The sequence below is a fragment of the Megalobrama amblycephala genome, linkage group LG7 (genome assembly GCF_018812025.1).
Source record: "Megalobrama amblycephala isolate DHTTF-2021 linkage group LG7, ASM1881202v1, whole genome shotgun sequence".
NCBI lineage: Eukaryota > Metazoa > Chordata > Actinopteri > Cypriniformes > Xenocyprididae > Megalobrama > Megalobrama amblycephala.
The window spans coordinates 25,761,089-25,783,361 of record NC_063050.1 but is presented as its reverse complement, the minus strand read 5'-3'; the positions used below and the strand labels follow the sequence as shown (position 1 = coordinate 25,783,361).

The following is a 22,273-nucleotide window of genomic DNA, read 5'->3' as shown; positions in this document are numbered from 1 at the left end:
CATTTTTATATCAATATTTGCATATATTTACATATCAGTGATTTTGCACAGTAAGCAATGAGATTTCCATCAGTAAGCTCACCAGACTGGCTTCTCAAAGATTGTGGCTCAGGATTTGCTACGTAAGACAGGCTTTTTGACATCGTTTTACTGCAAGCCTGGTTTGTTTTAAAGCAATGGATTAACTCGAAGTGCTGTCTCTACAACAACAGACAGTCTAGTTTTAGACACACATCTCTGACACATTTTTAGAAAATTATTTAAAAAAAAATGTGCTCTATATATCTTCATTCTTCCTGAAAAAAGTGTTAATAACATTTGAGGTTCAGCATTGTATTGTATTATACTATTATATTTGTTTATTCAATTATTTTGGCTGGAACATAAATGTTATTACTAAAAAATAGCGATATATATATATATATATATATATATATATATATATATATATATATATATATATATATATATATATATATATATATATATATATCATACCACTCTAATTAACCCTCTACAGCACAGCGGAAAACGGAAAGTTTTCTTAAGCCCTATGTTTAGTAAATTTTTCTTTAAATGATTACAACCAATTAGAAAGGTCGAGAAAGTACCAAATAACAGTCCAGTAAGGTGTTGGAGTCAATATCAAGCACCATTAAGAGTTGGGACGTCCTGTTCTGACACATGGTCACAGGAGCACATGGTGTGAGAAGAAGGCAATATTATTTGCTTTAGTAATCTTATTTAAAACGACATGAACTGTACATAAAAATATGTGTGTGTGTGTATGAAGGTGTAGAGAAGCCTTTTGTCAGGTTTTATGAAGTTTTTTTTATTTTGCATGTTCAGAAATTCAGTTTTTCTTTTCGTTGCCTCAGGGCAACGTTGTGCGATAAGGGGTACTTTTCGAGGAGGTTTTAGAGAGTACCTCTCATTGGTCACAATGTATTATAAGAAGGGAAGATGCAAGGTTCCTGGGTGTGCAGGAACACCCAAAGTGATGTGCAAAAATTGATTGTAACATACACCACTATGTCACAGCAGAGAAGAAGTGCTTTTTGAAGTTTTGTACAGAGTTTTGTACATGTACCATAAACTATTTCTCATAATAGCCTTGCATTGCAACTTACAGAGTAGAAGTGCTAATGTAGAGCAAAAATGCAGCAAGAACGCATTAAGCATCAATACTAACTTTTGTACATAACATTTTTGATTTGGTCAAAATAAATACAACCTTAATGAAAAAGGAAACACTATCAGTACTAAAAGTCTGAAAGAAGCATACACCATGCAAGTGGCAGAAAATAAGCCATGTTTAGAAGCCTTGCAGAAACACAGTTTCAGCAGTTTTTTCATGGCTTGGTAAGGTCTAATTAAATATTCCCCATTCATAATACTGGTCAGATTCCAGGAACCATGGACAAATGAAGTCAATCAGGTTTCCATCACACACCCCTGGCAGCGCAAGGTTTGTTTGCAGAGAGGCAGCATGGCACCTTTCGCTGGGCCTCTTTGTGTATGTGCAGCCAAAGCCAAACACGCTGCCCATGAGCTCCTTTGACACACCTGCATTCTGCAGCACGAAAGCCCCTAGACAACACTCCACGCTGTCAGTGCAAATTACCTGCTCCTCAAATTAAGCTGATATCTTGACAGCCTTGTCTAATTAAGTTGGTTCAGACTCTGATCAATTGTAATAATGATGACTCGGCCATGTCATCCATAGCCTGTAAGTGAGATATCTTGTCTGTGTAGTGTACTGACATTTACATCTACTGAGACCAGCAGTAATTATGAAATAGTGGACTTGGCTATGGAGCAGCTTGTAATACTTTTTGGAAATTGAATTGAGGACTTCATTCCGTAGGTCTCGCCGTAGCGTTTGTCTCTGGTGACCGCAATAATACAGAACAATAAGATTTAACAAGGTGTCCATTACGCTGTTCATTACCAGACTTAATCTAATAGACCCATTCAACTGTTTTTTTTGCAGGCCGATTTCTTGATGCCCTGTAGAAATGTGGGAAAAGGGGGAAAACGAAAAAAAAAAAAAACTTTTCATTTAAATCGAAAGTCAATAATACTTGTTCCATGCTCTTAAGACAATAAAAAAGACAAACAATCCTTTAGAAAGCCCATTTAAAGCCCCCTTGTGCTTCTTCCCGTCTTCATTACCAAGGGTTGGGGAGGTGGGGTGTCTAGGTGAGGGGTTTGGGGGGGTGAAATTGTCTAAAGACTTTTAATTGGATTCTAGAAGCAGTTTCTTAATTGACTTCTCTATCGTGCTAATATAAGTGTACATCTTTATGTGTGTTCACCACATCCTAAATTGAACCCAGGAGGTCATGGTTGGATCTCCCGATGAGACTCATTGGGAACTATTGCCCGCTAAAAAATTCAATTTAGATCTGGAGATTGACTGGCTAATTCCAGTGTACCTATAATGGGTTTCTACTGTTCTCTTAATTAAGTTTTCGCATTAATGTACTAGATACACCCTTTAAAGCTGCACATTTCCCTTGTGGACAACATTTGAGGTGGGAAGACAAAATTAAAAAAAAAAAATTCTCTCACTAATTGACAAAGTGAAGCATTCCCTTGAAGCTGTACCTGACAACACAAACAAAAAGCTCATCTGATGGCTGTCGAGAGGCTGGGGAGAAAAGCTATCCCAAGTTGCTGCAAGTACAGCGGACTGTTTACAGATCTGGTGGAATCTATTTATCTCATCTCTCTCAATTCATTAATTTGCTTTTTTTCAAATTCTTTGTGTATTGCTGACAATTTTGAAAACCACCTGTTTTACAACTTGTATCAGTAAAGGTTTGTATGGAATAGTTGCTTGATAATGAGTGTATTTATGATACAGCTATGTGAAGTTGTGTCAGTATATGAAGCTATACAGAAACCATGTCAATTGCACAGGTACATACGCAGCAAGCTCAGCCCAGTTTGATTAATTGGCTCTGTGAATGAACCAAAGTCAGGTGGAATCTCCTTTTCTTAAAAAGTCACTCAGAGTACTGCTATGTAACTTATTAAAGCCGCCTGGACCGAAAGACACACTTTCGCACTTTCGCAGCAATGAAAAGCATTACACTTCATGGCACATCAATCATATAAAGCTTGGAGAAGTTTGAGGGTTTTGGTTGAGTCTGATTAATAACTTTCACAGGTAGAAAAGGACAGAATGAGAGAGCTTCCATTAATTCCCATCCTTTTGTGTATGTAACTAATGGCGTAACCCAAAGGTCACAGCAGGGGAATTGGCTTCTCTGTAGCGCAAGTCCATTTAACCTCTTTTTACCAGCTCAGGCAATGCTTTCACAGGAGCATTGATTTCCTATTGTGGATCTGCTTCTGGATGCATGCCCTTTCTCTTGCCTATCACACAGCCTTGGTCTACAACACTCTCTGCAGCATTCTTTCTTCAACATTTTCTGTGTGTATGTGTGTGTGTGTGTGTGTGTGTGTGTTTAAGGCATAGTTAACATGATGTTTCATTTATTTCAAAGCTGATTCTCTCAGATCATCATTTGCAAAGGTCTAACCCTACTGCAGAGGTGAAATGGATATCGGGGAGAAAAGCAGGGGAATATCAATAACGAAAGCTTCTGCTTTAACTTTGGTGTGTGAAACTCACTTTGTTGAGAGTCAGTATACACTGGTGGGGACAGAAACATAAAAAACGTGCAGATGTCAGAATTCTAGAATACTATCAAAACTCATGGGATGGCGGCACTAGGAAACCAAAAAAAAAAGTATGAAGAATTCGAAAAAAGACAATGTTTTTTTTGTTTTTTTGTTTTTTTTTTTAAAGAAAACTGTTTTTGAATATGGGATGGTCATTTGATTCTTCTTTTGAAATTGTGTGCATTCTGTATATCTAGCATCTTATATCTTATGAATGCAATAGATTTGAAAACATTTGTCATATCTCTAAATCAGAAAAAAACAAACAAACAAACAAAAAAATAACAGGCCTTCAAGTGACTTCAAGATTGACTCCCAATGTAATTGAGGAACATAAGAATGGTAGATAAAATAAATAGACAAGCAAAAAACACAGGCTTTTTTTTTTGAAAGAAAAGTGGACAGCAACTAGGTTTTCAGAGGCTTTTTGTCTCTTATATCCTTCTCTTTGGAATACACTCACTATGATTTTCTTTTCTTTTCTTTTCTTTTCTTTTCTTTTCTTTTCTTTTCTTTTCTTTTCTTTTCTTTTCTTTTCTTTTCTTGGAAAATCCTTTCAAAGAAATGGACCAATAGGTCTTTTCTTTAGAGCTTTTTTTTTTTTTTGCTCATCTTATGAGTCACAGAGCATGATGAAAAAAAAAAAAGAAAAAAAAAAAGAAAATATAGCTTACTCAAGAGTATCGTAATGGGCCTAATGAATCTGATGTTAAGTGTCTCTTTAAAGAGGTGGAGTGTCTCTTTAAATGTAGAAGGAAAGAACTATCCAGTATGATGAGTCTTTCAGTGTAGTTTCAGCAAATGTCAGCTCCTGCCTCTCCATCGATTGACTGAGAGGGGGAACATGCTTTTTTATGCCATATCAATCGGGCAAGCTTCTGAATGGGATTTTTATATCGTGTCAGAGGAATTAGAGGGGATATTTCACAAGCTCCTTTTAACACTAAATTAGGGCTAAATCACTGTGACCGACGACCTTGTTCAAATAGGAGCTTTAGCCATGTATAAGCTGAGACCTGAACCCCATGGTCACCCCTGAATGCTTTAGAATAAGGGTTAATACAGTGCACATTCTACGAGGCTCAGGCCAGTGATTTACAGTTCTATTGGCAAAGACCAGAGATTTAGAGAGGTAAAATAATCTTATTACCAGACTGTCAAATTGTCTCCCATTTGTTTTATAAGGTTTTGCCATTTTGGAAAATGTCACATCAGCACATAAAACTGCCTGCGCCTTTGATTACAATGCTCAACTCCTTCACTTTGAGTGTGCGCTGCATTTAGCAGATTTTATAAGTGTAGAAGGGCCAGAAGTATCAGCAGACTGGGAATCATAAAAGGTGATGGAAAGGAGGTGTTGACCTATGTAGTTGTAGATATCATTTACTTGCAGTAAATCAAGAAAAAATCATGCACATAGAGAAAAAAAACAAAACAAAAAACAAAAAAAACAAAAAACATGCATGTTACATTTTGACACGATTAAAAACTTGATCAATACTAATACCATTAAAAATAATAATAAAATAACTTTGTGTTAAGCAAACGCCTAAAGTCAATCAGTCAAAATTTAAAAGAACTTGACATTAAGCAAATATGGATGCTTTTGTAAAGGTAATTGCGACATTTTATCTCATAATTCTGACTTTTTTTCTCACAACCGCAAGTTTACATCTCTAAATTCTGACATTTTTTTCTCAGAATTGCAAGTTTATGTCTTGCAATTCTGACTTTATAACACTCAATCGTCAGTCATAAAGTCAGAATTGTGAGATATAAACTTTTTTTCCTCAGAATTGGACTTTATAACTCACAATTGCGAGTTTATACCTCTCAATTCTGAGAAAAAGATATAAACTTGCAATTCTGAGAAAAACATCAGAATTTCGAGAAAAAAGATCAGAATTACAAGATATAAACTCACAATTGCAAGAAAAAAAGTCAGAATTGCGAGTTTATATCTCCCAGTTCTGACTTCATTACTCGTAATTCTGAGTAAAAAAAAGAAAAAATCTTTTAAGTTTGTGCAAGTCTATCCTGATTTTCTGGGCAAAGTTTCAACATTTAATGTTATGCGCCTGACTGCGGCTGATATGATGGGCTGTCAGATAATACATATCATGCGGCATTTTAAAAACTTAAGGCCTGTCGGTGCGGATGACAAATTGCAGAGAAGGGCAGGGGTAGACATGCTGGCACATCTTGGATCTGAGACTGAGTTTGGATCAGTCCAGAGCCCCGTCATGCAAGTCTATGTCAGCATCCTCTTAATTCCATATCTCAGCACCACCATTCTCCCAATACCCATCAGTCAGCAGTAGTTAGCCATTAACATTTTCTTCTGCCTCTTCTCAAACTTTCAACAACACCATGGAAAGAGACAGACAGTCTGTATTGATGATACAGAGTTTTTGTAAAGTTTCTAATGTCTAAAGCAATAAAAGCAATCAAATTACAGAGATTAAGGAAAGAGAACTGTTTCTAAACAACTGTATTAAGCTAATTAAGCTAATTTTATAAATTTCCCTTCTGGATTAATTGGAAAAAAGTGCCAATAAGTTGAAGAATAAAAAAAAAACAAAAAACAAAGTCAGGATAGGTCTATAAACATGTCACTTGTGTTGCTATAAACTTCTAACAATTTTTACATCAGTAGAAAATTTACCATGAGAAGTTTACCAAAGATGCTTAAAGTTTACTTTTCTCCAAAACTCCATGTGAAGACCCATATGTGTAATACTGCTTGTAGCAAGACACCAAAACCAAACTACAAGGAACAAATTCATGTTTTTTTTTGTTTTTTTTGTTTTGTTTTTTTAAATGACGGATGCTGTTTCACCAACGTACCTCCATCTGATCTGTTTTAACTAATATATATATATATATATATATATATATATATATATATATATATATATATATATATATATATATATACATATATAGTATCAGGGTGTGATAAGAAAAATACGTATAGGGCCGGTAAATTTCTAAATTCACCTACCATTGGCAAGTGTTGCAGAAAGTTAATTTTAGACCCTGTCTGCAATACAAGAGCATACATTTATATCTAACAATGGCTACAAGCATGCTCAGAGGCTCAAGACCTGTCTTAAAAACTGTGCAAATTTGTTGTTAAGCAAAAAGCCAGAAGAAAAATGACAAATCAAAACGCTATTAAATCATGCATTCCATGTTGCACTGACATTACATCAGCTTCTTATTCAGTGTAAATTGTGTGCAAAAAATGTTCCAGTCCTGTATGTTCTGCAAACACATTAGTGGTGAGGGAAATTAGCTAAAGACTCCCTAAAATCCTAATAAACATTCTTTAAAGCACGAAATACCTCAAACTCATTGCTCTACTTCAGCAATGTGTTTTGCGGACAGACAGACAGACAGACAGACAGACAGACAGACAGACAGACAGACAGACAGACAGACAGATAGATAGATAGATAGATAGATAGATAGATAGATAGATAGATAGATAGATAGATAGATAGATAGATAGATAGATAGATAGATAGATAGATAGATAGATAGATAGATAGATAGATAGATAGATAGATATGCATTTGGAACAACATGAAGGCAAGTAAATGATGACAGAACTTAAATTTTGCGGCGAACTATCTCTTTAATAGAAAACCATTTCAAAACAGATGTTTGTAAAAAAAACAAAACTATTGAGCAGAGTTAGGCAAAAATAAATCTTCAAATGAATCTTTTTGTAAAGTTACCCTGGCGCATTAGTTGGTGAAACTGGCACATAATATTGTAATTATGAGATCACAGAAAGATTAAGGATATGAGTAATTACAGAATGTATGAGGCAAATATAGTTAATCAAAGTGAGCCAAGATTGTGATTTTCACACCCTTGCAGGCACCCATTTCAGCTGCAAATGAGGTAATCTTCAAATGATCTGAGTGATTGATAGAGTTTGATTTAAACTTCACAAGCTTAAATACACACACTGATGTTGCCACCCTCACAAGCCACTTCCATAAGTGGGTTTACCCAGTAGACCAGAAAGGTGATAGCCAAAGCGATTTCTTCATTTATTCCCACAATGCACTTTTTTTTTTTTTTTAAATCAAACAGCAGGAACCTAGAGTTCATCACACGGCATATTCATTTTACCTAGCTGAATTAGAGCTACAACTTCTCTTAATGCCAACAGACATAATGCCACTTAAAAATAAACTACTATGGCCTTGTTTCACAGACAGGGCTTATATTAAGGCAGGATTAGGCCTAAAAAAAATCTTGAGACAAAACAATGGCACAGACATATTTTAAGAATCCATCAATTAAGAAGTTGCTTTCAGTTAAAACAGCTCAAACATGCATTTTAGTCTAGGACTTGGCTTAAGCTTTGTCTGCGCAACCCGGGGTAAATGAAAAAAGTTCAAAATACTCTTGTTAAATCTGCTCTAAAAAACATGTGTAGCACATTAACCTACTCTATCATTCCTTATGATATTAGGGCAGTGGGAGATGTCTTTGTGTTGCATTGTGTGCACAGCTCTCAAAGTTTGTTTGTTTTCATGAATTTTAATCAGTGCATCTGTAAACCCCCAACCTGCTTCCACACATATGCAGAACTGCATCCGCCTCATAAGGAAGACAGCTGCCGACTGCTAACACTGCAAAACAATCTTCCCCTATCTACAGCCATTATACCACTGCCTGCCTCTTCATCTCCTCTCATCTCAATTGTTTAGCAGCAATAAAGTGATGGAAAACTAAAAACCATCTGCATTCGGCTTCCGTAATTTATGTCTGCTTGAGATTTATTCCCTTGTTTTACCCATAACCCATTTTGGGATAGATGCAGCAAGCAATAGGCGCCATACAGGCATCACAATTGCATACAGTATGTGCATCTCTCTTTTGACACAACGATGAATGTTTCACTTGACATCTGTCCTGTACACCAGCAAAAAGGCAACCGCGGCCATCTTGCATCAAGTTTGACCTCACATGATCAGTGGAAAGATCGAGGACAGAGGATTCTGATTATTCAGCAACAGTGGGGTTCTGTATACCGAGGGCCATGTAGCACAGAACGCGCAAGCGCCACACGCTGAGCCACCCAGCTGCGCTCAGATCTGTAATTGGGTTAGAGGGATACAGCATTCGCTGCTGCCTGTCTGACAGTGGCTTGAAAGGGAATTGAGGAGTTGTAGACACTCGGGGATCTGTGTAGCTTAAATGAACTGTGGTCCAACTAGGAGATGGCACTGAAAGAGAAAACTCGGTTGAGCCATATTTGCTCTAGTTTCACTCACAAAGACAACAATCCCTGCTCCAGAAGCTAGTACAGTTAGCTGCTAATGAGCAGTGCCAGCACGGTTACGTACAGTAGGCCAGCGTACCAGCACATTACCAATGACTGGTAGGTGGATGATCGCTCAACCACGGCACCCTGATGGGGCCAAAAAGGCCATGCGCTATCTAATGCAATCTCACAACTGGGTTCGCCAAAAAGTGTTATCATTAAAGCTGCTGCAAAGCAGTAAGTGCAGACATGACAAGCTTTGGCCTGAGAGACATTGTGGCTTGCTGTCAGGAGGAGCGCTCACCCACTGAGCATCCGCTCACATTACACAGCCAGAAGTAAATATTCTCTGGACGATAGCATCGGTCGCGGCTGTCCGTAAAGACTTCAGGTGTACTCACTCTACTCAGGCCTTATCTCCGCTGAGCAGAAGAGCAGTTAGAAGGATTGGAGAGTGTCGCAGGCATTAGGCATCATGCTGCGGCTCGCGCCCACACAAAAGCCTTCTCTCTCCATTAGCCTGACGCTAGAAATGGCCGAAACAACTTTGAGTGGATCGACCAGTGCAGCGTCTTTGAACACGTTGATATTCAAAGGCCTCTTTTTCATTGAAAACAGAATAAAGGGAAAGTAAGATGTAGGTCTGAGAGGACAAAGAAGAGGACGGAAAAGCAGATTTACCTGCTGAAATCAGGAAGCTGATCGATAACACATAAAATAACAGTCAATTTATGAATGATGCATGTGTGTTTGTTATAATTCTTTAAAACATTCACTTTCTTACACTGGTGATCAAGGATTTAAAAAGAAAAAAAAAATCCTTAATACATGCATAATTTCTCCAAAGGCCTGTAAAATGATGATAAGCAACTGAACAAGGTATTATACTTAATTTAAATCAAAGTAAATCCATTTTAATTAAAAACATTTATAGTAAGCTACTCAACCTTCACGTCCACTCACAACTAGCAATAATCAAGTGGCAATTAATCTGACAGCGAAGGTTATTTTCCTCTTGCGTTGTCTTCTTTGGACTCTCTCAAATGGAGCAACTCTAATAGTTGCCTAAAGTTGTTTAAAGGGAATTAAGAGTAATTGGTTTTTCTTTGTCAATTTTTAGATTAGAAAGAGCAGCACTGGTGTAAATTTCATACTTCTTCAGTAACAGTAATGTGGATGGTGCTTCAGAGAATTAAGCAAAGTTAAATGAAATTAATATTTTAGTGTTTCATTTATAGACGATCAAGAATATGTCCATAAGCCTTATATTAGACAGATAATGAAATTAAAGATCTCACTTTAACAAGATTTCAATTCCCCAAATTGCATATACAGTGTTTTATTACAATTGCCTGCAAGACTGCTGAAGAATTTATAATTGGGTAATGACTCCTATATTTCAAATAACTTACATCGACAAAGGTTTTTCTGATCTATCTGAGATGTGGTGTTACTTTTATAATAAATACATTTTCTAAATACCATAAGGATATGGACTGTTACAGGGAAAAAAATGTAATAAGGGTTTCTACAACATGTACAGCAAATGTAATTAACAACCTATTAAATATTATTAATTTTATTTGGAATGGACATACCTTCACTGCTTCCTCACAGCAAACTTTATCCTTGATTTTGCAAGTATATCCTTTCAAAAACATTTTTTTTGTGTGTTATACATAGAAATAATATTAAGACAATAAATAATAAAAAAAATAAAATAAATAAAACTTTATATAAACCACAAAAAATGTTCAAACTGCACACATTTTGTAATCCAGAGATTCAACCGCAAGCCTATATGTGGTGTTTGTCTGAGCAACACGGGCCTTTATGGTTCCTAACTGTTACAAAGAGCTTAGTGTCAATTGAAAGCATCTATTACGTGCTCTTTTCAAATGTGCAAACCAACTGCACTGCATTGGCTAATTTTAATCCATCCACCCTAGATTAGTTTCTTTGACCCTTATTTTCACACACACACACACACACACACATATGAGCATGCATGCTCACATACACACCACCCCGCTCTTCTCAAAAAGCCTTATTTTATGCTTATGTGGTATAATAGCCAGCATTCAGAGCTGGGCCAGTCAGAGAGAGTTCTCCTGGGTAAAGTGCAGGCCTCCAGTGTGGAGCAACTGTGGGAAAGCAGCATGGTGCAGGGATGCACAGTTACACCAAAGCGAACAGTAGGATCCAAGAAAAAAACGAGAGGGGGGAAGGGAGAGATGAGAGGGGGAAAGAGTGTGTTCATGAGTCTGCATGCACAAGAAAGCAAGCAAAAGCAAGAGGGAGTGTGTGTGAGGGAGCATGACAAAGGGAGAAAAGTGAATTCACAGGGCTTTGCTAGAGGGTGGAAGCGTACAATGAGTTGATGTGAGGGGTCATCAGTCAATCGATGGGCGTGCAGGTAGACAGAGAGAGGCCAGACTAGGGTGGTCCCAATACATCTAAAATAGAGAGACAACTCCACACTGCGTGTAAAGGGTGCAGGAATGTGTGGGGGGTGGATGTGTGTGTGTGTGCACATCAGGTGGAGATTGACAGTATCATCCAGAAGGTCTTTCGGCAGCTTTCATATCTCTCACGGTTCAGAAACTGTAGCAACAGAGTGGAGCCACTGGCTACCCGACTAGCAATGAAATTAAATTTTAAATCTTATTAAGCTGATGCAATTCTCTCAAAGTGGGAGATAATCTGCGTCAATGTGAAACAATAAATTATATTTTAAAAAAAAGAAAAAAAGGAAAAATGAAATAATACAGCTACCGCACAGATCAAGGCGATTTGTTTCTATCTGTAATATAGTGTAATATATTGTGTAATATAAGTGAAATACTTATTTAATTCTTGACTAAAATTATTTGTTATTATAATGTTATTATCTTAATGTGGTGTTGTACCATGGATAGGATGAGTCACTTACATGTACGAATGGACATCATTCAGGATGAGGATACAATGGCCTGTGAACAGAAACAGAGAGGGATAAAACAGATATTCAAAGACATGGCTATCTTTATAAAAACCTGTATATTAGTTTCCAAGTACAGCTCTGCAGCTTCAGTTTCATCAAACACAGAAACACAAAAACACACACATACACTGCATGTCAATGGAGGACAAGTCAGAAGAAGCTGCTCTCACACCAAAGAGTGAGAGAGATGTTTAATGTCTGCATTTGATTTCTCGGAAAGCGTGCTCTGAAGGCTGATGCCTAAGCCGTAACACCAGACCTCTTCTCTCATATCTGAAGGACATTAAACACAATTCATATTCTATCAATTAAGAATATAAGAATCTATTTCACACAAATGTGTAATTTATATGCAAAATGTGAGCTAAAGTGCTGCTTATCATTAGTAGTCTAATTGCACATATCGGGCCTGCTTGAGGATCAAATGGCTGTGAATGGGGCACTTATTTCTGTCAGAAGTGGCTCTTCAGCCCCATCTACTGGGCCTGGACTCCCTCTCACCCAGCCGAAAAGTGGAGAGAACCTCCTCACCTCTGGGCTAAGAGGGAGGCCTGCCGGGTGACCTCTTTGGAGGTAAGGACAATACGAACACAGGAGAGGGGATGCTGGAAATGCTGCTATAGAATGAGTGGTTAGATCATGAAAGGAAGGGGAATTAAGGTGCACACAATTTGACTTCAAGGTGGAAAGTCAACAGCACTGCAGAAAATCAAGGTAAATTGCTTGTGTGTGTGAATAAAAGTTGCTTGACCTTATAGAATAGGGTGAAATCGAGAATTTGGGATGTTTGCATAACATGTTCACAAAGGCAACAATTAATTTTGAGGATGAAGCAGATTTTCAGAAATTGTGCAGATAGCATATTCCAAATAAGCCAAATGTGGGACATTGCAATTTCATTTTAATTATTATTTCTTGCATTTAAACCTCATATAATGTAAAACAAAGTTCTTATATTTTGAGGTCACTAATTACATTTGTGACATGGAGTGATTACTTGTACAATAATCTTGTCTTAATTTGTATTAATTACTACAATTATCTTTAAATAATTTATTTAAATAATTTATATTTACTGTTGAAATTCAATAAACAAGCAAATGCAATAAACATAAATATATAATTTATTCAAATAATTTAAAAGACAATTGTAATAATATAGATAACAGTAAATATATATATATATATTGTAAAAAAAAAAATCCAACTTTCAAAATGTTCTTCTAACAATGGGGGTGGGGGGGGGGTATAAGTAACTTGAACAAAGAATCCTTAGAAGGATGAGCAGTTTATTATCTTGAGTGAACTAAACAAGAATACTCTAAACATGTTGCTAACAAAAGTTGTTTTGTTGACCTTATTTAGATTCTCAAGTATTTGTCCAAAACCAAATGTTGTTCCAACTTTCCAAATTGAGTTATCTGAACAAACAATTTGATGTTGAACAATGTATTGCCAGTTCCCATGCATGCACTGCATTTGTTGGCTAAATTTATGCTGCTGCTAACATTTGCTGATCATCATCGCGTTTGAGATTTGTGTTGTGTTGAGGTATACGTGCATCTCATTGCAACTTTTGTATGCAATATATTTGCCAATCAGGGTAAATTGTTTGCCTCTATTTTTAAGAGGCAACTAATGTCCATATCATGTAGTTAGCTTTGAAAATCCAACAGAATGATAGAAGTAGAAAGAAAAGGGATTGTGGCCTTTTGCATTGTTAAAAGTTAAACCATCTTTAGCTGCCTTGACAAGAATTTTTAAGTTCAAAAGACTGCCTGTTATAGCTTATTAACAGGTGTAACACTGTGTATCCAACCCAATCTCATGGCAATTTGTACATACAGTATAATTACATTTTTGCTAAATCGTATGTATTTTACGAGTTGCCAAATTCATTTGAATTCGTATGACTGACCTACCCCTAACTCCACCCCTAAACCTACCCATCACTGGGGTTTAGACAAATCGTGTGAATTTGTACGAGTGAGGTCGTACAAATTTGTATGAATTAGCCACCTCGTAAAATATGTACAAATTGGTGCATTGGTGTATCTAAAACTGACCATATTTGTACAAAAGGTCAGATTTCCATTTCCATTGAAGTATACAATGATCTTTGGAGCACTCAAATTTTTCAATTCAACTTTTGACTCAAAATGTTATAATGTGAATACAATTTATTTATAATGTGAAATTGTGTATTAAATCATAAAAATGCTAAGGAGAACTATATTCACTAGTAGAACTAGTGTGCACAATCACTGCACAAACAGGAGACAGTTCCAGTTTTCAACAATGCAAGAACACTGTGAAGCATTAAATATGAACTGATGATAACTGAAATAATAATAAGTGTGCCAGAGCAAATTCAAAAGACTGAACAGCAAGTTCCTGCCCGCAGAACATCTAAAAGAAAAAGAGTGTCATCTGTTATCTTGCGTAGTGTCACCATGATAGTGGCAAAAAGTTCTCTAATAGCAAATGTTCATCTTATTGGATTTTAAACTGTGCTTTTGTGACACAAAACAGTGAGACAAAAATGAATTAGGTCTCAGCGGGGACGCAGCAGGGAAGCAAGAAGCCAGCCAGCCGTAAGAACCTCAGGTGAAGGTTAAGCAATGTCTCAGACACAGCGGAGCAGGTGAGCGAAAGAGAGAAAGAAAGCACTGATGAGGAGAGAGGTGACAGGAAGGGAGGAAGGGGGAGTTCTTTGGCGAGGTGAAGGACTATCTCCAGAGATCTCCAGCACAGGGAGCAGGTTGACAGCTCGAGCGGGACTGCTAAGGGACCGGCGAGGCGCAAGGAACTCCACTCTAAATTCTGTGGAGACCAAAGCTGCCCTAACTCAAACAGACCCCTTTCCGAAGCTTCTTCATGCCTTGCTTGGCACATAACCCACACTGGAGGCTTCCTTAGTTTTGAGGACCCACCAGGGGAAAGAGTGAATCACCCCTCCCGCCAGAGCTCTCACTCAAACTTTGGGTTAACAATGAGGACTCACCCCCTCCAACTCATCCGTGGATCAGGCTGTAGGGAGCTGGCTCAGGCACAGCTCAGAGCTGTAGGTGAGTGACCGAAGGCCCAGAGGAGGCAGAGCTCAGTTCTGACCCAGTGGGTAGATAACAAACAGAGGAACCACTGCGGGGGAAAAGTAGTCAAGCTACTCTTAACTTTCAAGACAGAAACTTATGTTGGGGACAGCGGTATGCCAATTATAAAGCAGTAAAAGAGCCAGCCTACTCCTTGAGAAAAGAATATCTTAAGTTCTCCAAGAGAATCTATACTCAATAATGGTTAACAACAGACTGAAAAATTTAACTTCAATTTCTGGCGAGAGCAGTCTTAAACTGAACCCAGCTGTGCACAAGGGACTTGGGAGCTGCCAGAATCAAAGACCGAGCCCTGTAGTGCTGAGAACAACCCTCAGTTGTAAAAGCTGCGAAACACATTTGGGTCTTTAGAGCAGCAATGCCATTATTGTGAATGGTGAATCATCTTGTCAGTTTTGAGCTTAAACAAAGGAAAAAAGTAGCAAAAAGAACTAGAGCTCGGAGGAATACTGGCATGGATTTCTATGCTACACAGGTATGTATAAATTTTTCGTCAGCTTCCGACAGGGCTGAACGATTTGTGTAAAAAAAATAAATACGGTAAAATAAAAATCTAATTCAGATTAGCTTATAAAATTTGCAATTGCAAATTAAAATGCAGTAAAAAATTATAATAATAATAATAATAAAGCTTTGGTGTGCTTATAGAGCTGCACAATTTGGCAAATTTTTGTGATTATATATCAATATGGCTACATATTATTATTATTATTATTATTATTAGCATTGCCATTATTGTTATTAGTATTAATAATATTATTATAAATAGTAGTAGTAGCATTAGTACTAAATAATAAGAATATAAAAATTACTAAAAACAAACAAAAAATATCGCTATAGTAATATTTCACTGTAAAAAAAAAAAAAAAGTAGTCCAGTATTTAAGAAACATAATATAATAACAATGTTATTTTACATTACAACTGTAAAACTACAATACTAATATTTATGGCTGTCTTCATTTCTTCATTTCTTGATGAACTTTAATTTTGAAGGGAAACTGTAGGGAGACTTTAAAGCTTTTCTTTTGTTGATAAGCGCTTCTCACTACAAGTATGGCAGCGATGAAGTTCACATGGAGCAGAATTTACTGCGGACCGAGCCGCTCTGAGATGCTGCAAACAGCCGCTGCAAACAAGACGCCCACAGAGCTTGATGTTTACTTTTATTTATTTTTTTCCATAAGGCACATGTGCTCCTAATTTGGAAAATTATGGAGTGCATAAAGAAAAATGATCAAAAAATTATTTTATTTATTTATGTTTTAAATAAAGACATACGAGGACACATTTACAAGTAATATGATTTAATTTATTTGAATGCAAAGAGTACACTATTTTTTTTTTTTTTTTTTAAATATAGGTGCGTTCACACCATGTCATAATTACCATAATGATTCTGAACTGTAAAAAGCATCCACATGCTTTCAGAACTTTTAGTAATTATAATGTACAAACACAATTTACTGAGAGCTACGACTTGTACCACCTAACCACTGCCGATTTAAGGTGTGTTCAACTTGAAGTGACGATTTTGTTATACCATTTAAGATATTTAACACTTATTTTAAGAACTTAAATAATAATAATAATAAAAATTGAATTGAAGACAAAGTATTTTTTTTTTTTTTTTTTTATTTGTACACATCCTCCTAAATACATTTCACAGGTCACACACATATATTTTTATTTGCAAATGCTCACGCTGTCGAGCCCTGTTGCAATTTGATAAACGCACTACACTGTATTGTGATACCGGTTTTATTTTGAATAATTGTGCAGCCCTAGCTTCCAATGTAAGTATTTTATTCTAAACTCAAGAGTTGCAAAATATATGTTATGGATTATCTTTTTGGTGTGTACGTAAAGTCAAAACATATATAAATATGTTGACAAAAATTCAAATGAGACTAAGATTTTCAAGAAAAATTAGCCATAACCATGATCTAAAATTACTCATACCATGATACAAGATGTTGGTCATAGCGCCTACCCCCATTAAGAACAACAGCAGAATAAATAAACAACAAATAAAAAAGGTCAAATTTTGCCACTCACTTTCTTTGTAATCTCCATACAATCAATTACATAAACTCATCAAATTATGAAGAGTTTCCAGAATGGTTCAAGAGTTCTCTGTACTCCCTCACGCTGACAGGAAGCCTTCAGTTTAGTTTCAGAACAACAAACTCAGCTGAGGAGCTTGTGGGTGTGTGATTCAGCTGCAGAATTATTGCACACCTGCCCATGATTGACACCCCCTGCATCGACCCAGATTGGCAGAGTAATTAATGTCAGATTGCAGACTCTTTTGTGCCACTTTTCTCATCCAGTATCAAATACCCCCACAAAGTTTAACCTTTTCTTTGCCTCTAGGAAAGAGAGGTTTATGAATTCGCATGCCCTTTTCTCTAATTACAGCCAGTAACACAGTGACAAAGAACTGCACAAAGAGGCCAATGCAAATCACTAAATAAAACCATTTTGTCTTTTCAGTAAAATCTACAGGAGGATCATGTATTTTCTAGGCTGATAACATCAGTAAAACGATTTCAGTGTAGGGTAATAAAATGGGTTGTCACAACGCTGTGCTGTAATGATGGCTAGACCCTAACCGTGTTCTGTCTGACAATGCACCAGATGAGAGGGATGATGTGCGGACACACGGTCTTTCTTGTTCTTGATTACCCTTGAGATAACTGGCCGCTGTGTAAGGATGTGATGAGCCCATCCTGTGGGAGTCGTGTTTGTTCTAGGCTTTATCTGCTCAATGTAATCAGTGTTTAAAGAACTTCTGCTGTCTGTGTCCACAGAGTAGCAGGATACTATGGACCTGACTGGAATTGCGATGCTTCAAACTTAACTCAATTTATTGCTCATTGTTTGATTGAATTAACATTATACTTATTTGTCGTAACTGGCAAACTAGCCAGTAATTACTGTCTGCTTATAAAGCAATGAACTGCAAACTGTTCTATAAAATCAATCACTATTTTGCTGGTAGTCAGATAAGCAAAAAGGGCAACACATTGCAATAAGGATACTTTTGTTAACATTAGTTAACTACATTAGTTACTAACAATGAAACATTCCTAAAACATCAATCTTAGTTAATTTCAACATTTACTAATACATCATTAAAATTAAAATTTGTATCTGTTAATATTACTTAATGGACCTGAGCTAACATGAACTAACATATGGTATATATATATATATATATATATATCGGTATTTTCTATATTTTTCAATTTGGATTTAAAAAAAAAAAAAAAAAAATCTGTATTTACTTTTTAAAAATCTCAATTTAACATCCTGCCTAATGTTGTCCTACAAACAGAGTTTATATTTAAAGCTATTAATACAAATATAGTGAATGTAACCATGTAGTCTGGTGCACTAATAGGCCTACAGTATGTGCAAAAAAGAAAAAGTTACTTTACATTCTAACATTGCAACATTATAATCTAAAAACAAAAGCACACTAATTAGCTATATATATATATATATATATATATATATATATATATATATATATACACTGTATATAAAGACTTCAGATGCAAAAGCCTCTAAGTGCCATCTGAAATTTTCTTATAAAATGAGCATTTTTATCAAGCTTGTATGTTTATGTTCAGTTATTACACTTTAAAGGCAATAAAAAAGGACCTATTAATTGCCATTAAAGTGAAATTACTGAACCTAAACGTACGAGCTTGATAAAAATGCTAATTTTAGAAGAAAATTTCAGACGGTACTTAGATGCTTTTGCATCTGAAGTCTTATATAGTTACTGCTATCATATAAATACACTTACTTGTAGGTTTAAAATTCTACATATGGCACATTTATTGTTCAACAACAAACATTTTATCAAAATGTATATTTTAGTCAGAATTATGGTGATCCCATTCTATTGAGCTCCGTCTGTTTGGTGTGATTGCGCGCGGTGGCGCTCGTTCACGGAAGTCTATGAAGTTTAGAGGAGAATGAGATTCGCTAGCAGAAGGCTTGTCCACTCCTGACAGCAAAATGGAAATATTTATATGACTTTCTAACATTTACAGATGAAGAATATACCTGTGAAATGTAAGTTATGTGCTTAGGAAAAAACACCACATCACAAAAGCATTAAACAGTGCAGCACATGAATCAGAGCATCTGACGGGGCAAGACGCTTTAAACGATAGGCCTACGTGTTAACTATATCTTAATCTTACGAGTTATTTTTAAAGCCCTTAATATTAAGCATGTCTCATGTTTAAGCCAAACTGTATTATGCATTTCCCCCAAAGCAGCACTCTGCGTCATCCACCGCTGTTTTTCAGATGTGTATAAAACTACTGTATATCGATATAAACGATATAAACGGTATCGCCTCATTCCAAATCGTATATTAAAAATATATCGGTATATCGTACAAACTCGATATACCGCCCAGCCCTAAATGTTAGCTGTATTTTTATTAACTAATGTTAACAAAGATCAATAAATACTGTAGCAAATGTATTGCTCATTGTTAGTTAATGTTAGTTATTGCATTAACAATAACATTAAAGGGTTAGTTCACCCAAAAATGAAAATTCTGTCAGTAATTACTCACCTTCATGTCGTTCCAAACCCCTAAGACCTTCGTTCATCTTCAGAACACAAATTATTTATTTTTCATAAAATCCGATGGCTCAGTGAGGCCTGCATCACCAGCAAGACAATTAACACTTTCAATGCCCAGAAAGCTACTAAAGACATATTTAAAACAGTTCATGTGACTACAGTAGTTTAACCTTAATTTTATGGAGCGACGAGAATACTTTTTGTGCGCCAAAAAAACAAATAACGACTTTATTCAACAATATCTAGTGATGGGCTATTTCAAAACACAGCTTCACGAAGCTTCGAAGCTTTACCAATCTTTTGTTTTGAATCAGTGGTTCGAAGCTTGTATCAAACTGCCAAAGTCACGTGATTTCAGTAAACGAGGCTTCGTTACTTCATAAGTGTTTTGAAATTTCAATGGTTCTCCACTGGGGGGCGTGACTTTGGCAGTTTGATACACGCTCCGAACAACTGATTCGAAACAAAAGATTCGTAAAGTTTCGAAGCTTCATGAAGCAGTCTTTGAAATCGCCCACCACTAAATATTGTTGAAAAAAGTTATTTTGTTTTGTTTTGTTTTTTGCCTCACAAAAAGTATTCTCGTCGCTTCATAACATTAAGGTTGAACCACTGTAGTCACATGAACTGTTTTAAATATGTCTTTAGTAGCTTTCTGGGCATTGAAAAAAGAGTGTTATTGCTGGCGATGCAGGCCTCACTAAGCCATCGGATTTTATGAAAAATATCTTAATTTGTGTTCCGAAGATGAACGAAGGTCTTACGGGTTTGGAACGACATGAGGGTGAGTAATTAACGACATAATTTTTATTTTTGGGTGAACTAACCCTTTAACTAATAGGACTTTATTGTTACATCAGAAAGACTACATAGATTATCTCAAAACTTAAATACATTGGTTTTGAACTGGTTATTTGAAGAAAAAAAAAGAAAAAGAAATTTGAGTTTCTATAAATTTTTAGAAAGAAAGAAATAAACTTCTGTGTAAAACCTGAGGCTGAAATGATCTTAACAACAAAACAAAGCTTGAGTCTGTATTTCAAGAAGTTGATTTAGGGTTAGGGAGTTTATTACAAACCCTAAACCAGAATGTGTGAGGAATATCAATACAGTGCCACCTTGCAAGCGCTGTAATTAATTCATAGATCAATTCAACATGAACAAGTAGCTGCATCTTACTTGAATAAAACATTCCTGAAACAGGGAAACATCTGAACAGGCTGAAATAAACTTTGATTTATAAAAGTTGCAGATGTATTACTGAGTAAATCTTTTAGTTGTGCCTCCAACTGAAGAAAAATCTGTTTAGACCAGATGCCAGTCTGGATGCCATCCATAAAGCACCGGGCACACAGGTCCACATATTGCATGCGTCAACAGATTAAGAATGTTTTCTGAATCATTCTCTAAACAGCCAGCATGCTAACTCAACAAAAACTTCAGACTCATAGGCCCACACTAAAGCAAAGAGCACAGACCTTTTCTTCTGAAAGCTTAAATCTGTGCGTAACAGACACAAATGCTAATCCTCCGGCAATTACAACTCCACACCGCACAGCTGATTTATAGAAAATACTTCATTCATTATTAATATACAGAGGAGTGTGTACTAATAACCTGGGCTCCACAGACGACGGAACCGAAAAGTGGTGTCTCCGCTAAACTGGACGATGAATATTTCATTGTGGAGGACTAGGCAAAGAGAAGAGGTTGTGATTTATGACACAGATGTGGATAACACAAACAGACTAATACAAACACACAGCCAAACAAACTTCATCGCCTCAAATGTGGATCTCAGTACCGTGGAGAAAGCTAACAGCTCGAGGGTGGTTGTGTTTACTCTCACACCTGAATGTGTTTTACATGAAGATCCGAGACATCATATGCTATATCTGCGTGATGAAGGAGCATTATCTATTCTTCAATGCTGTCTAGCACAGTATCTGGCCTAGGTTCCTCCACATCAAACTGCTCTAATGGCAGTCATGATGCTGGCAGTAAGATAAGGGAGATAAATACACCTCAGCGAGACTGCGAAGGGTGCTCCTACAAGTTCCACACACATGCAGACACACACTTTATCTTGCATCTCGTACCTTTCTTTCAGCCTCACTCCCTCTCTCCTCCACACACACAATTTCACACACAGGAAATGAGGAGGAGGGTAAAGAATGGCCCTGGCTACCTGCGAGACAAAGGGGGTTTCTCCTGCAATTTGGCTTGTAATCAGAAAGCATCAGCTGGGTCAGGAGGCTGCATTTCTTCACCTAATGCAGAAAGCCATTCTCTCCCTTCCCTCCTGGACATAAAAGAGTCATTTACTAAACATTTATCTTTTTTAAAAAGCCATTATGCCGTGTTACCGTGCTTGATTGTTTCTTTATTGAATTTGGGCAGCCTCGAGCCTGCGTTGCGCTTCAGGTCTGGCAAAATGATCTTTTCTCTCTTTCTCGCTCTCTTTATCCAGCTCACGAGTCCATTATCAGTGATGAAATAATAAAAAAAAAAAAGCTGGTGGTTGGTGTGTATGGCTATATGTATTGTGTGATGGAATGGGCCATACAATGGGTTTGATCATTGC

At 36.6% G+C, this 22,273-nt stretch overlaps 1 long non-coding RNA gene across 2 annotated transcripts in view; it reads right to left on the bottom strand.

The window, feature by feature from the left end:
• Positions 1–22,273, bottom strand: part of LOC125272118 — a 248,291-nt gene that overhangs the window by 137,369 nt on the left and 88,649 nt on the right. For both annotated transcript variants that reach the window (XR_007185777.1, XR_007185778.1), the window contains one exon: positions 11,913–11,952. This is a non-coding gene — a long non-coding RNA (uncharacterized LOC125272118). The remainder of the gene's footprint in view (positions 1–11,912; positions 11,953–22,273) is intronic.